The following is an 18640-nucleotide window of genomic DNA, read 5'->3' on the forward strand; positions in this document are numbered from 1 at the left end:
CCTTTCCCATCAATTGCTCAGTTTGACCAGGAGGCAAACTCTTGGAAGAGTCCTGGTTGTTTCAAACTTCCATTAAGGTTAACTGAGACTACATGCATCTGTGAACCTTCAATGCAGGAGGTTTATTTTTGAACTCTTCTCCAGATGTGTGGCTTGATACAATCCTCTTTCTGAGCTCTACAGGCAGTTTTTTTTTTACCTCAGGGCTCTGATGTGCATTTTCAGCTGTTAGACCTTTTATTCAGACGTATGTGCCTTTCCAGATCTTACCCATTCAATTAAATTTGCCACACGTTAACTTCACTCGAAGTGTAGTAACATCTACAAGCAATATAAATGCTGCTGAGCTAAAATTCATCTGTCCCAGATAAGGGTGTAAATACTTATGCAATAGAATTATTTAATTTTTTTTTTAAATGAAGCTGTTAAAAAACGTTTTTTTGCTTTGCCATTATGATGTATGGAGTGTAGTTTGATATGGGAAAAAAGTATTTTAAAGCAGTTTAACAAAAGGCAGCAACATAAAATGTGAAAAATAATTAAAAGGTGTGAATACTTTCGCAAGGTATTGTATAAGTTAATAAAAACACATTGAAAACAAATCTAAATATATTTTAGCAATATATTTTGGGCCATTTATTAATATTGTAGATTTTGATATATATAAAAATGTCAAGAAACTGTCCTGCAATCAAAACTTAGATTACAGTTTTAACTAAAATATCTGTCATTCATCTCTCATTCATTATCTGAACTCAGCTGCCTAATTGATGTCTATTTTTATATTTCCAAAACATCTGAGACAAAGTTAATAGTTAATTGAGACAAAACTGAGAACACCATTACGTCAAAACACCATTATAAAATAAAAAGACATTTGATAAAATCTAAAGAAAAATAAAGACATATTTTTATATAATTAATTTTTATCATTCATTTTTGTCTGCAAAGAAATCAATAACTGTAATAATATGAGCAAGATCCATTGTATGCATAGCATCCATATGGCAGCACAGCAGGATTTCCATTGTGGTACAGCACTGTCATATGGCAAACTTCATACTTCATAATCATAATTCATCATACTTTCTCAATTTTTTGCAAAGCTGTTTTGTTTCAGTTTTGTAAGGAAGCAACAGCATATTACTGGTTAGATTAATATACTGTTAGAAACAACGGAGCAATCTTTAAATTTGTAGTGTTTTTCTGAATGCTGAGAAAGTCAGGAAAAACAATACCTTGCCAAATGGCTATGCTTTATGCCATACAGGGCTCAATAAGTCTACAAAAAATGAAAAACCCCACAGTGCTCCACATTAAACCACCACACACAGAACACACAGTTCTCCGCTTACACGGCACGGCTGCACTCCAGAGAATCACACTCATATCAACCAGACAGAGAGAGAGAGAGAGAGGAAACAAGAAGAAAGGAGGCCGATAAGATCCACTCAACTCAGATTCGTTTCTCACACGAAGCGGAGGCGCTGTGCGACGGTGATATTCAGGACTTTAAAACACTGAGACAAATTGGCTTTGTGTAAAATCTCAGAGCCAGGTCTAATGGAGGCTCCCTGAGGGAGTACGGAGAGTAATTTGTGGCGGCACGGAGACAAACAAAATGCGCAGGCTTGCTCTGACAGCCGCAGATGGATTGCGTAAAGACTTTATGGGAAGATGGGGTTCAGCGCGCGAGTCGACTTAAACATGACCCACATTCTTCAGTCTCAAACCCTTCTCCGCTTGGCTGCACGCTCACGGCCACTGTAGGCCTCAGGTCGACGAGTAGAAGCATTCTAAAAGCTGCTCAGCAAATCAATTGAGTCTATGAGGGGAAAAGAATCACAGGAGGTTGAAAACTGTTGACATGTTTAAAAGAAAAAGTTAATTGCTGTCTTGTCTTCAACCAGCTTTGTGTAAAAATATTCTGCTGTTTTTAAAACGTGTTTTTGGGATATTTTCGGGCTAACTGAGACTTGTCATAGCACTTGCATGTTATTGCTCTTTTGTTGATTTTGATTGCTTTCATTGCCCTCTTTTGTAATTGGCTTTGGATAAAAGCGACTGCTATATGTCTAAATGTAAATGTGTATATATATATATATATATATATATATACACACACACACACACACATAAATACACACAAGTTTGATGAATATGGCCCTAAATGTGCAATTTTTGCTTTAAAAAATGCAATTGCAAAAATAAAAAAGTAATAAATTAATACAATTGCAATATATATATATATACATATATATATATATATATATATTATATATATATATATATAAAAATACAAATAATAATATTAAAATTTAAATAATATATTTATTTTTACACATTTTTGAACAATTATATATATAGGTACTGTTATATATACATATATATATATATAAGGTACTAAATGTGCAATTTTTCCTTAATATATGCAAAAAAAAAAAACAACAAAAAAAACATAATAATAATAATTTCAGACAGGTTTCTTGAACAGTCGCATTCAGCCATTGGTTGATAAAAAGAAGAAAAAAAAAGTCCAGCCTGGTTGAGCCAATGGAATATTTTGATTTGGAAATTTATGATACTATTATAACAGACTGGTATTAATTCAAAATTGTGATGCATCAATATTCATAGTCCTGACTTATAAAATTTCTGATATTAATGTTCTTTATTTGACTAAATAAATAAAATACTAAAAACCAATCTTTTAACATTTTTTAATGTGAATGTTTAACTTCAAAAGAAAAAAAGCCACTATAATACTTACATAAATATAAAAATAGAACATAAACAATTAAAAACTGATAAAAAAAAAAAAAGTCTTTGGATTGTGCATTTAAAAAACCAAAAAAAAACCAAAAAAAAAAACCAAAAAAAAAAACAATATTAATTAATAGTTCCCTGTGGACAGTAATAAAGTAGAAAACACCAGAAACATATTTATTAAACTATTATTAATTGCATTTATTTGATGAAAAATACAAACTAAAAATACAAAATCAAAACTAAAAACAGTAATATTGTGAAATATTATTACAATTTAAAATAACTGTTTTCTAATTCAATATACACAATAAATAAATATTTTTTAAAAAATCCTGTGATGGCAAAGCTAAATTTTAAGTTTCTTCAGTGTTAAATGATCCTTCAGAAATAATTCTAATATGCTGATTTGGTGCTCAAAAACATTTCTTGTTATCAATGTTGAAAACAGCTGCTGAGAGTATTTATGGCGAATATGAATCAATTTAATGCATCATTGCCAATTTAAAGTATTAATTTCTTAAAAAAAAAAAACTCCCAGCAGTTTAACTAAGAAGCCAAACAGTCAGTCAGAGTTTAAAATACACATAAAAAAACACATATCACCTTAAAAAAAGGCACAAGAAGACAGACATCAAATGAAGCATTCTTAAGTAGCACCATGCTCTTGCCTAACAGTGACAGCTTTTTTCCACAACCAGAAATGAAACTAGCGGTCAGGAAACTGCGGTGCACTAACAAGAGCATTACTAAAGAAATGGGCAGAAGAGGCCTGTGGAGGCAGAGGCGTAGAGAAAAGCTCTGCCAATCTATCTCAAAAAAAGCCTTTTGTTCTGGGCTGAATGTGAAGGCCCAGCTCCCAGACTGTGATACCCTCCTCCAGCATGGCACCTCTGGCCGTGTCAAGTCCTCCATCTCTGGCAAGAGGCACTGGAGGGAAGCGACCCGCCGATTAATAACCTGTAACGGCACGAAAAGCCCTCTGCCGGCCGGGCGTGATCCTCAGTGTGAGTGACCGCTCTCCTGTGGCACAGAGCGCTATTCATCACGGCCAAATGAAAGCGGCTACGGCAGAATGGACCTCATTCACGCCGCTGTCCGTTCAAATTACACCGGCCACAAGGGGCCGCCACACAATGTGCCTTGTTTTGGATTTTCCTGATGGGATTCTTCCAAAAGGCCGTTCACGGAAACACCTTGTATGAATGGACCGCCGGCAGCCATTAAGCATGGAGGATGGCCAATCAGTCTCCAAAGTGTTGAGCGTGAAGAGCACAAACTGTAATGGAGCAAAACCACGAGAGCCAAAGACATCAGTCACAGACAGTGTGCCAATGGAATTAAACCATTTTTTAATATCTTAATACTGGAGGATGTAAACTGATGCAAAGATAATAATTAGATCACTTGCCATCTTGTTAAATGCAGCATGAACTGCACAGTCTGATTGTGAAAAATGACTCGGCTCTTTAATGAAATGGCCACAAAGACCAGTCTTGAACTCATGAGTCACTAGTTTGACTCTAATGAGTCTGATGACTCACTTAATTCATCGTGTCAGAGTCGTATTAAAGGGATGGTCTGAACAAAAAATAGAATTCTGTCATCATTTACTCAACCTCTACTTGTTCCAAAACTGTATGCGTTTCTTTCTTCTGCTGAACACACACACACACACAAAAGATATCCTGAATGACCAAACAGTTGACGGTAACCAGCGACTTCCATAGCTGACTTAAAAAATTGCTTCTTCTGTGTTAAACAGAACAAAAAAACAACTATAAATGATGACAGAGTTTTCTTTAGAATTTCCATTTCTTTCTATAGTCACAAAGAAATTAAGGTTTTTAAAGAAAACATTCCAGGATTTTTCTCCATATAGTGGACTTCAGTGGTGGCTGTCTACTTTGGTTCAAAAAGGTAGTGTAGGGCAAAGAACTCCATCTCGTTTTCTCCTCCAACTTCAAAATCATCTGAAATCATTGTTTTACCTTTTTTTTTTGTAAAGTGACTTTGCACGTTCGCTTTGTATACACTGGGTTGGTACTTCCGCCTACTTCACACGCGACCTTTCCAATGTGACTGCATAATGCGTGAAGTCAAGCTAGTGCAAGATGAGCATTTGTGGTTAAAAAGTATATCAAATGTAAACATTTTTTGAAAATGGCTTGTTTTACTAGATAAGACCCTCATTCATTGGCCAGTGTTCATACAGCTACTGTAAAAAGAATTTTTTTTTTTTTCAAGCACTTCTTCAATTTTCGAGGACTTCAAACAAAGATCTTACTTATCTTATCTTAGATCTTACTTGTTTTTTGAGGAAAATATTTCAGGATTTTTCTCCATATAATGGACTGATATGGTCCCCCGAGTTTGAACTTCCAAAATGCACTATAAATGCAGCTTCAAATGATCCCAAATGCGGTTGTAAACGATCCCAGCCGAGGAAGAAGGGACTTATCTAGCGAAACTATCTGTTATTTTCATAAAAATAATACAATCTAAATACTTTTTAATCTCAAATGCTCGTCTTGTCTTGTTCTCCCTGAGCTGTGTATTCTGACTCAAGACAGTTAGGGTATGTCGAAAAACTCCAATCGTATTTTCTCCCTCAAATTCGTAAATCATTTCAAAATCATCCTACATCACTGCAGAAGTACCGACCCAGTCTTTGCAAAGTAAACATGCAAAGACGATCAAACACCCTTAACAAAAAAGGTAAAACAGCAATATAGGATGATTTTGAAGTTGAGGGAGAAAATCCGATCTGAGTTTTTCGACATATCCTAATTCGCTAAATGATTCACAAACCCATTATGATCTAAATCAAATGATTAGCAATATGCGCTCGCTCCGAAGTACCAATCTGAATCAAATGATTTGCGTAACACAAAGTTCTGATCTAAGTCAAATGATTCGCAATCATGGGCTCCGAGCCCTGATCTGAAATGATGGTTCGCAAATCATTATTCAGATCGGGACTTCAGTGTGGGTTTGCGAATCATTTAAATCAGTTCAGGACTTCGAAGCACGTGTGGCGTATCATTTGTTTCCAATCAGGATTTTGGAGCTATTTCGCAAATCTTTTTTTAATGATTTTTTTTTTCTAAACAGTACAAAACATCTAACCATGAAGGCAGTAAAGTTATAAAAACAAAACAAAGACATTTTACAGTATTTGTACGAACCCAGACTAAGGAATAAGGGTCTTATCTAGCAAAAAGATCAGTCACTTTCTAAAAAAATAAATAAACATTTCCAAAGTCCCGATCTAAATCAAATGATTCGCGATACGTGATTTGAAGTTCCTACTCGAAGCAAATGATTCACAATACACGATCCGATTGGAGCGCTTCGAAACACTGAATCATTTTGCGACACAACTGATTCAGGTTTAAAAAGCTACATTTCACTCATCATGCTTTTTAAAATCATTACAAGTGATGACAATTTGAAAATGAATGGCTCTTATGATTTTATCTGTTTTTTGCTAGTGAATCACTTGAAATGAATGATCAAAGTCAGGAGTTTGAATCAGTCGGAGCGGTTCCAGCATAAATGACTCAATTGATTTGGTTCATCTGTTCCTCTTTTCATGTCTTCAGCTATGTTTACACAACACTGTCAGTACTACTACTGCTCGCTAGTTTTATGAAATTAACTGAAATAAGCATAAAAGGTGATGTTTTTTGAATTGCATGAAAAGATGTGCTTATTGAAAATATTAAACACTTATTTCATAGATACATTGTCTGTCAATAATTCAAGCACTTTTCAAGTACCTCTTCAGGAATATTAATATTTTCAAGGGTTTTCCATGCCAAATTTCAAAAAGTCAAATTCAAGTACTTCAAGCACTTTAAGCACTGTACAAACCCTGCTCGGCTGGGATTGTGTAGAGCCTTTTGAAGCTGCATTGAAACTGCAATTTGGACCTTCAACCCGTTGATCCCCATTGAAGTCTAGTATACAGAGAAAAATCCTGGAAGGTTTTCCTCAAAAACCTTCATTTCTTTTCAACTGAGACATGAAAGAAAGACATGAACATCTTGCATGACATGGGGTGAGTAAATTATCAGGACATTTTTATTCTGGAAGTGAACTGATTCTTTAAGTCAAATCAGACTCGTTAACTTCCCATTACAATTCCCATTCTAACTCAAAACTGTAACGGCGGCCCTCCACACACTCACCACACTTAATCAGAGTAATCAGGTCAAAACAAACCAGGCGAAAGAGAGACAAAGCGAGAAAAAGAGAGCAGAATGAGAGACGGGGTGACGAAGGCAGGAACAGACAGCGAGAGATGAGATGGACATAGTGCGGCTCCTCAGATGTCATTAAACCATTTAAGCAATTTCCACAATCTGACATCACATGACAGGCTGTCATAACTAAGTGGAGATATGAGCGGCTGAGTTATTGGAAGGTGTTCAGTCTGTTGTAAAGGCAGGCAGTGGTGTTGTGTGTTTTTTCCCGGCTGTATACTAACACACGGCATTAATGATGAGGCCCATCACATAGAACCAGCACAGGGGCATGGAGAACTGAAGATAAGAGCTGCTGATCAATCTCCAGACTCGTACCTCAGACGCTGCCTTCCATTAAACCAGGTCACAGACTGCCTCTGGAGTCATTCAAATGGATGGTGGATTTCCTAAAAAAAAAAAAAAGAATTCAAAGCAATATTATATCAAAATGAATTTACATTCTTAATATTTGTGACCTTGGAGCACAAAACCAGTCATAAGTAGTACGGGTATATTTATAGCAATAGCCAAAAATGCACTGTATGGGTCAAAATTATTATTTTTCTTTTATGCCAAAAATCATTAGGATATTAAAGATCATGTCCCATGAAGATATTTTGTAAATTTCCTACCGTAAATATATCAAAACTTTATATTTAATTAGTAATATGCATACTAAGAACTTCATTTGGACAACTTTAAGGGTGATTTTCTCAATAATTTTGCACCCTCAGATTCCAGGTTTTCAAAAAGTTGTATCTTGGCCAAATATTGTCCTATCCTAACAAACCACACATCAATGGAAAGCTTATTTATTCAGCTTTCATTATATATAATCACAATTAAAAAAAAAAAAAAAAAGAACCTTATGACTGGTTTTGGTCTTAATGTAAGGGTTCACATACTTTTGCACCAATAATTTTCCTTAACAAAAATCCTTTAAATGACTTTACAGTACTGCTTGGAGATGTCAAACAATGTAACAGCATAAAAAACATCTGACTGGTTTCAGCAGAAGGATTTTCAGGTTGAAATAAAATATTAAGACAGAAGATGAACTATTGGCTTGCTGAGAGAGGATTTCGTCTCTCACAGCACGGTCTGACACGTCATCCATGAGTGTTTCATGAGAGCGTGAGGAGCTGAGGTCGGCTGCTATCTCAGCAGTCAGAGAGCATCTGTGTCTCCTCCTGCGAGAATCACTGAGAAAAGCCAAGCAATAATCCACCTCTTCACAGGTCCGCTTCAATTTTCATTACCTACGCACCTAGCAGACGCAGCCCACAGGGCCTCAAGCACACAAAGAAGCCGCTAAAGACCCAGACATCATACAGACCCCTGACAGAGAAACAAGCTTATTATCGACTCGAAAGTCACACTAAACCAACCGAGATAAGATAAAACAGTACTGTGGTAAAACCCTAAAGTAAAGGACTGGCTTTATTAGTGCAAAAAGATATTCTCGCTATCAAGAATAATCTAAAATAGTGGTATAAGGAATCATATCACCTTGGTTTAGAACATACAGTTGAAGTCAAAAGTTTACATACACCTTGCAGAATCTGCAAAATGGTAATTATTTTACCAAAATAAGAGGGATCATACAAAATGCATGTAGTACTAAGCTGAATAAGACGTTTACATATAGTAAACAAGAGAAAATAATTCAAGTTCAAACGCTCACTGATGCTTCAGAAGGAAACATGTTGCATTAAGAGCTGGGGGTGAAAACTTTTGAACAGAATGTGTACGCTTTTCTTATTTTGCCTAAATATCTTTTTTTTTTTCATTTAGTACTGCCCTTCAGAAACTACAGAAGATACTTACATGTTTCCCAGAAGACAAAATAAGTTCAATTTACCCTAATCTTCAAATTCCAAAAGTTTTCACCCTCTGGCTCTTGATTAATTGTTTTGAGTCCCTCAGTTGTCTTCAGTGTAAAAAGATGGATCTCAAAATCATACAGTCATTGTTTGAATGCGTTCAAATACATGAAAATGCTGGAAAACCAAAGAATTTGTGGGACCTGAAAGATTTTTCTGAAGAGCAGTAGGTAGTTTAACTGTTTAGGATAAACAAGTGACTGGTGAACAACTATCATTACACAGAAAAACCCCACAGCTGTTGATCATTCAGGTAACAACAGTATTAAGAATCAAGTGTACATAAACTTTTGAACGGGGTCATTTTTATAAATTCAACTATTATTTTCTCTTGTGGACTATATATAAACATCTTTTATGCGAAATATCTCATTCAGGTCAGTACTAAATAAAAAATAACATGCATTTTGTATGATCCCTCTTTACTTTGGTAAAATAATTAACATTTTGCATATTCTGCAAGGTGTATGTAAACTTTTGACCTCAACTGTATTTTTTGACCAGTCGTCCTATGTTTTTTTATTTTGTGTTGTTCATCTGGCTCAGGACCCACTGGATGTAAATGCTGTCATGCTATTAAACAGCCACAGTGTAAACATATGTAAAAAAAGTTGCTATGGCAGTGAAAAAAACCTCTACTTGTCAAGTAGTGAGCAGAGAAAGGCAGTAGGGTATCCTCACGCTGAAATTTTGTGAATGAAAAATAGCCTCGGTAATGAATAATGCATTGACTGTAAAGGAAACATCTCCATCCAGTCGAGCTGCTCCTTGTTTGTTATCGGCGGTCGCTGCTGAGGGGGTTTTGTTCAACACAATCTAATACTGGGAACGTTTCTGAAACATTCGTTCCAGTCTCGTTTCTCATTCGTAATCACTAATAGAGCCACTGAGCCTGATGTGTGTGGGGAACAGAGAAATGTATTGCTTGTAATGCAGTCATTTGGAACAGCTGGGAAGAATTGAGCTTGGGAGAGAGAGAGAGAGTCTTACATCATTATTACAGCACGTCAGAGGAAGAGAAAGAGAGACAAAGAGATGGAGGAGAGAAAGGAAGGGTGGATCACATAACCTGTAAATATAGCCTACAGTCAGGTTTCTCTGCAGGGTAGGAGGACAGCACATTTAGGCTGTTCTCTGACATCCTTGTAGGTAATTATAATACATCCGGCACAATGGGGCGATCACATCTACCAGCTCGTGTCTTTTCATCTCAACCTCCCATAAAATAATGATTAAGGGGGCCATATTCTACAATGCTGCATTGTATTTCAATGAAGTCCACTAATGTTAGCGAAAGCTATGTGATATGATGATATATGCAGAAATGTGTCAATCAGTAGAGGTTCTGCTACAGTATCTCTAGCATAATATGTATACCAGCGCAGCTAACAGTGGACAAGACTGCTTTACGATATTTACATACAATCAAGATACAGAATAAGCTCAAGGTCAGAATAAGCTTGGTTTCAGATTTTTGATAGACACATGAACACAACTATAGGCAGACAGATAGACAGAATAACAGATAGAATGACAGAGAGAAAGATAGAATGACAGTAGATAAAACGATAGCCAGATGACCGATAAAATGATAGACAGAACAACAGATACAGGTAGAGAAAGACAGAACAATAGATTGACAGGTAGACAGATAGAAAGATAGACAGAATGATCGACAGATGATAGATAGAATGTACGAATGAATAATAGAATAAACGACAGAACCAGCAAACAATAGATAGAATGACAAGTAGAAAGATAGTATGATAGACAGAATGGTAGATAGAGCGACAGATAGAATGATAGAACGATAGATGACAGATAGATAGACAGACAGACAGATAGATAGATCAAGAGATAAACAAATAGAACGACATAACGAACAATAGATAGATACAGAACGGCAGAACAATAGATAGATAGAAGAAACAACATAGAACGATAGAACGATGGAAAGAACAAATGACAGAATAATAGAACGACAGAATGCTAGACAGATAGAATGATTGATAGAACGATAGAATAATAGAACAATAGATAGAATTAACGAAGGAACAACAGAATGATAGAACGATAAAACAACACAACGACTGATAGAATAATAGAACGATAGATGCTTGATAGATAGATAGATAGATAGATAGATAGACAGATAGATAAAATGAACGAAGGAACAACAGAACGACAGAATGATAAAAGAACTATAAAACGAACTACAGAATGATAGATAGAATGACAGAACGCTAGACAGATAGAATGATAGATAGAGCAATAGAGTAACAGAACAATATATAGAATTAACGAAGGAACAACAGAACGATAGAATGATAGAACGATAAAACGAACGAACAACAGAATGACAGATAGATAGATAGACAGACAGACAGAACAATAGATAGAAGATAGATAGATAGACAGACAGACAGACAGAACGATAGATAGAACGACAGAATGCTAGACAGATAGAATGACAGATAAAACAATAGAATAGAACAATAGATAGGATTAATGAAGGAACATCAGAACGATAGAATGATAAATAGAATGATAGAACGATAAAACAAACGAATGAACGACAGAACGATAGAACAACAGACAGACAGAACGACAGATAGATAACAGATAGATAGATAGATAGATAGATAGATAGACAGACAGAACAACAGAACGATAGAACAAACTATAGAACAAGCAATAGATAGAACAACAGAACGATAGACAGAATGATAAACAGAACAACAGAATGAACGATAGATAGATCGACAGAACACTGGACAGAATGATAGAACAATATCTAGAATTAAGTAAGGAACAACAGAACGATAGATAGAACGATAGATAGAACGATATAGACAGAACAAACTATAGAACTAGCGACAGATAGAACGATAGACAGAATGACAGATAAATAGAATGACAAAATGAGCGATAGATAGAACGACAGAACACTGGACAGAACGATAGAACAATAGATAGAATTAACGAAGGAACAACAAAACGATAGAACGATAGATAGAATGACAGAATGCTAGACAGATAGAATGATAGAACAATAGAACAACAGAAGATAAGATTAATGAAAGAACATCAGAATGATAGAATTATAAATAGAATGATAGAATGATAAAATGAACGAACGACAGAACGATAGAACAACAGACAGACAGAACGATAGAACGATAGATAGATAGAACAACAGAACAATAGACAGAATGATAAAAACAGAACAACAGAATGAACGATAGAACGACAGAACACTGTACAGAACGATAGAACAATAGCTAGAATTAACTAAGGAACAACAGAACGATAGATAGATAGAAGAAACTATAGAACTAACGATAGATAGAACAATAGAATGATAGACAGAATGACAGATAAATAGAACGACAGAATGAACGATAGATAGAATGACAGAACACTGGACAACGATAGAACAATAGATAGAATTAACGAAGGAACAACAAAACGATAGAATGATAGATAGAACGATAGATAGAATGACAGAATGCTAGACAGATAGAATGATAGATAGAACAATAGAACAACAGAACAATAGATAAGATTAATGAAGGAACATCAGAATGATAGAATTATAAATAGAATGATAGAATGATAAAATGAACGAACGACAGAACGATAGAACAACAGACAGAATAGAACGATAGATAGATAGATAGATAGAACAGAAGAACGACAGAACACTGTACAGAACGATAGAACAATAGCTAGAATTAACTAAGGAACAACAGAACGATAGATAGACAGAAGAAACTATAGAACAATAGACAGAATGATAGATAAACAGAACAACAGAATGAACGATAGAAACGACAGAACACTGTACAGAACGATAGAACAATAGCTAGAATTAACTAAGGAACAACAGAACGATAGATAGATAGACAGAAGAAACTATAGAACTAACGATAGATAGAACAATAGAATGATAGACAATGAACGATAGATAGAATGACAGAACACTGGACAACGATAGAACAATAGATAGAATTAACAAAGGAACAACAGAATGATAGAACGATAGAACGATAGATAGATAGATAGATAGATAGATAGATAGATAGATAGATAGATAGACAGATCACTTTGAAACTACAGGTTTCAGGTCTTTTTCATCATGTTCAAATATTCTGAAAAGCCATGGCATGAAATCTGAGGAACATTATCAGTGTGATTAACCGCCAAGCTGCATATTTGAGGCCAAATTAATGATAAGGTAAATGACGCAGACATGCTTAAACCCACAAAAAAGGGGGGGAAAATCAGAGGCAAATAAATTTGTGAAATCACAAAAAGCCATCAATTAGAAAGCAGAGAAGCCCCCGCAGCCGCTGCCTCTCAAACGCCCAGTGTGCTGTACTGTGCTTTGGAACAGCCTGTCATTAGCAGCAGTGGCTGAACCTCATTATGACTAATGGAGGTACTGAGACATGCAGGAACATTCACATTACTAGATTGCAGGTCTTAACCACGCTCACCCAAAGCTCTCTCAGATCAGCAGAGCCTACTGGGGCTGCATGCTGGAACAGAAGGTGTTGATTAAAGCCATTTTTACCCACAGATCTGAAACCAGTTTCATTGTTTTCCCCATTCGGTATGTAAACGCTTAAAGCCTTTCTCAGATCAAATCTTTGAGCCATTAAACAACCACCACACATGCAGTGTCCTCACACCACCCTTGCTAAAAACACAGAGAGAGCCAGTCCACCCCAAGGTGCAGGAATCCTCCTCAAGTGCAATCTGAGAAGCACCAGCGCTGTCATTTTCTGCTGAGTGTATTTTTAGAGTGCATTTAGGTCCAGCGGCTCAATCATGTGCGTGGGAGAGGGACACAGCCATCATTTCCATGCCCTCCTGTTGCTGTTTTTTTTTTCTGCTGATGGTGCTGTGCAGTCCCCTTTCAAATTACTGTTTCCAAAAGCTTTTTATCTCTCTGTCACTCCATGCTGAAATCTGAATCTCGACGTTGCCCTTGGGCACACACACTTGATTTAAGGGTTGCAGGTGTGTGCTGTGTCGACAGCTCTTTCCGTGAATGAATATGCAAGCTCATCTCTAAAGTCATGTTGTAACATCAGAGCTGATGGTGTACTGTGACGCAGCTCGTAGAAAAAGATACTGGATAAACTGCAGCAGATGCAAAGGTGTTAGTTACATGTACTCGTGCAACAAGAACCACTTCACGTGTCACTTTGAAAGTGTAGCTTCACAAGCAACAATTTATAAATAAATAAATATGCACATTTTAAAATCTTTTAAACTGTATGTATATTATATGAATAAATACAAATCACATGTTGGTGAGTGTGTGTAGAGTATGTATACTATTTTTAAGTATTAGTTAGATGTGTGTCTTATATAAATAAATTAGGTATTATATTACATTTTTGTTATTTTTTTACATTTTAAATACTTAATAGTATTTTCACCAGCTAAAAAAATGGTTTGAAGTAAGTTATTTCTATCTTTCACTGTAGTGTGTCAGTAAAAAATATCGGTTTACATTTCCAAACATTCTGTTTGCCATTAATTGTAATAATCTAGTGAGATTTTTGTTTGCACAAGGAGTCTGACAACAGCCAGTGCTCCACACAGACATCTGATCTCACCATCATCCAGTCTGTCTCTGGAATGACATGAAGAAACAGAAAAACTGAGACACACTAAATCCAGAAGAACTGTGGCAACATCTCCAAGATGTTTCAAGTAACCTACCTGAAAAACTATGCACAAGTGCACACAGGGTAAAAGCTGCTTTAAACGCCAAGGATGGTTACATCAAATGCTTATTTATTTTAGTTAACAGAAGTTCTTTGATAAAGAAAATCTATTTATGCCATTGTTTTTGACAGCATCCTCATTTTATGTGCCTAACTGCCTAAAAATTGTAACAGTACTGTAGCTTTGTAGGTATAGGACTCTTAAAGCATCTTGGAGATGTTGCCACAGTTCTTCTGGATTTAGTCTTTCTCCATTTTTTCATTTCTTAAGATAGACTGGATTGAATGATAGAGAGATCACATCTCTGTTTGCACAAGGAGTCTGACAACAGCCTGTGCTCCATACAAAAATCTCACTGGATTATTATAATTAATGGCAAAATGAATGTTTAGAAATGTAAACTGATATTTCCTACTGACACACTACAGCAAAAGGTAGACTTTAACTGACTTTAAACCATTTTTTAGCTGATGAAAATACTAGCGGCCTAAGACTTTTGCACAGTACTGTATGTGCTTGTGTATGTGTGTGTAAGACATTATGTTTATAAATTACATGTGTGTGTTTAGAATATATTATGTGTGTATGTGTATTATAAAAATATTTTTTTATAAATTATGTGTGTGTGTTTAGAATATAGCATATGTGTGTGTATTATAAAAATAAATAAAAAATAAAAATAAATAAATGTGTGTGTGTGTATAAAATACTGTTTATTATTCTTAAAAATTAGTCAAATGTGTGTATTATATACACATGTGTATCTAAGCTCTAATTTTTTGTATATATTATGTATATATGTGTGTGTGTGTGTATGTGGGCACACACACACACACACACACACAGTTATAGCTAAGTTTTTGTAAATATTTTACAGATAAATAATAAATATATTTACATACGTAAATAACTAAATAAATAAAGGCAAAATAAAGATTCAGTAGTTCACCAGAACATTTAAAAAAATTAGCCAAATGTGTGTATTATATAAAAACACACAAACAAACACATGCACACACACAGTTATAGCTAAGCTCTAAATATTTAGCAAATATTTAGCATATAAATAATAAATAAATAAATAAATGAAAAACAAAGATTCAGTAGTTCACCAGAACATTTTAAAAAATTAGTCAAATGCGTGTATTATATAAATAAACACACACACACACACACACACACACACACACACACAGTTATAGCTAAGCTCTATGTTTTTGTAAATATTTTACATACAAATAATAAATATAAATAAATAAAAGGAAAAATAAAAATTCATTACTTCACCAGAACATTTTAAAAAATTTGTCAAATGTCTGTATTATATAAATAAACACACACACAGTTATTGATGAGCTCTACGTTTTTTGTAAATATTTTACATATAAATAAGAAATATAAATAAATAAATAAAGGAAAAATAAAGATTCAGTGGTTCACCAGAACATTCTAAAAAATTAGTTAAATGTGTATTATCTAAATAAACACACACACTCACACAGTTAGATCTAACTTTAAGTGTTTTGTCAATATATGTGTGTGTACTCTAGATCATTTTACATGGACAGATAATTCAAATATTTTACATAAAAAAAATAATAAATATAAAAAATGTTTTTAAATATTATATATATTTTTATATTTTACATCTATATTTATGTTAGTTATATTTTTGTAAATACTGTAAATATTTTACATACAAATATTATATATATTTATATTTACATTATATTTACATTATATCTACAATTCAGAGCAGAATTCAAATCAGAATTTAAGATTAAATACTTCCCTAAAAGCACATTTAAATTCAAAGACAATTTCTGCATTCTGCGTTCCACATTAATTCAAATTCAATTCCAACAAAAAGTGCACATTTGAATGCTGATGATAAGTCCTGCTAAACGGCAACACTAAAAACAGCTGAGCTACTGGAAAGTGCAGTTACGTTATAGTGTCGCTGCGTTTTCTTCCCAACATTGGCCTGTGGGCTGACTGCACCACAATAAAACAATCAAACACTGCTTTAAACACACTGCGGTCCATTTGCTTAAAGCCACAGTGTCACAGCAGGGAAAATATCTTTTTAATAGCTTGCTGGATGATAATCAATTAGCCCCTGAGTGCCATATCTGAATGCATCTGAGTATGCTGATGTTGAGTGACATTGACTCGTGTCCTGTGAATGCCCATTAACGGGAGGACCGATCGAGTAGTCAGCTCATTGGAAATGCCTGTTTAACCTCTTCTCCCACAGCTTGAACAAGCTGACAGAGCGCCCTGGGCACGATGGGAGCAGGACCTGGCCAATGGGGCGGTAATGACAGCCGCTTTTCAAAGGGAAATTAATTCAGCGGCGGTTCGCTCAGCTGACACGCTTCACATTCTCAGTGGTCCATAAAGGATCTCGTCCAGAGTCAAAATTTTCTTTAAATGAATCACACCGTGCTGGTATTGCGGACACGGACCGGCTCATCCCTCACGGATGTCGATAAAGTGATCCGCGGCTCACCGTAAGAAACCTTTTAGTGAAGCATTCGTTCATCTGTCAGAACGTGGCGGAGGAGATGATCTTACAAAATGATGGGAAATCAATAATCTGTGAACGCACAATGTCCTGGTCGACTTTACCTCACATTATGATTGGATGTTAAATGAAACTGATTGATTTTTTAATCATAACATTTCCACAAATCCAATGACATCAACATAACAGGGGTAAAAGGCACCCTTTAAATTAAGGATGTGCAAAATTACACATTTTCTTTATTAACTAGTCCACCACATACTGATCAGACATGTTTTCTAAAGATCAAACAGACAGCATAGATAATCAAAGTACTGATTTTTTTTCAGTATGCTGTTTCTAAAGTTAAAAACACTTAAACAGTCTACTGCTGCTATGGTTACCTCAATAAAATGCAATTTCTAATTCATTTAGCATCTATTTATTGCAAGACAGTGCAATAATAATACATAAATAAAATATCAAACAAGAACATATAAAAAAGATTTGTTGTAATATTTCACTGACAAAATTATTAGTAGTGATGATGATGATAAATAAATAAATACATAAATAAATAAATCAGGAAATAAAATATCAAACTAAATTAGTAATATTAAACTAAATTGTAATATTTCATTACAAAAATTAATAATAACAATAATAAATAAATAAATAAGTAAAAATCAAGAATAGCAAACAAAATTAGTTGTAATATTTCACTGCAAAAATAAATAAATAAATAAGTTGTAATATTTCACTGAAAAAATGAATAATAATAATAATAATAATAATAAATAATAATAAAAAACAAGTAAATATCAAACAAGAATATTAAACCAAATTAACTGTAATTAATTGTAATATTTCGCTTTAAAAATGATTAATAATAAATAAATAAATAAATCAAACAAAATTAGTTGTAATATTTCCCTGCATAAATAAATAAATAAATAAATAAATAAAGTTGTAATATATCACTGTAAAAAAAAAGAATATCAAACCAGAATATTAAACCAACTTAATTGTAATTAATTGTAATATTTTACCGTAAAAATTATTATTAATAATAAATATAAAACAAGAATATCAAACAAAATTAGTTAGTTCACTGTAATAATAATAATAATAATAATAATAACAACAACAACAATAATAATAATCATAGATAAACAAAATAAATAATCAACCAAAATTACAGTTGTAATATTTACTGTAACAAAAAAAAAAAAAAAAATACAAATATAATATTTTTGAGATGTTAATATGACAACAACAATAATAATAATAATAATAAACAAGTAAATATCAAACAAGAATATCAAACCAAATTAATTGTAAATAATTTCACTGTAATTTCACTAGTAATATTTCACTGTAAAATTATAATTAATAATAAATAAATACATATCAAACAAGAATATCAAACAAAATTTGTTATTTCACTGTAATAACAAATAAATAAATAAACAAACAAACAAAAACTAAAATTA

The sequence above is a fragment of the Labeo rohita genome, chromosome 9 (assembly GCF_022985175.1).
Source record: "Labeo rohita strain BAU-BD-2019 chromosome 9, IGBB_LRoh.1.0, whole genome shotgun sequence".
NCBI classification, from domain to species: domain Eukaryota; kingdom Metazoa; phylum Chordata; class Actinopteri; order Cypriniformes; family Cyprinidae; genus Labeo; species Labeo rohita.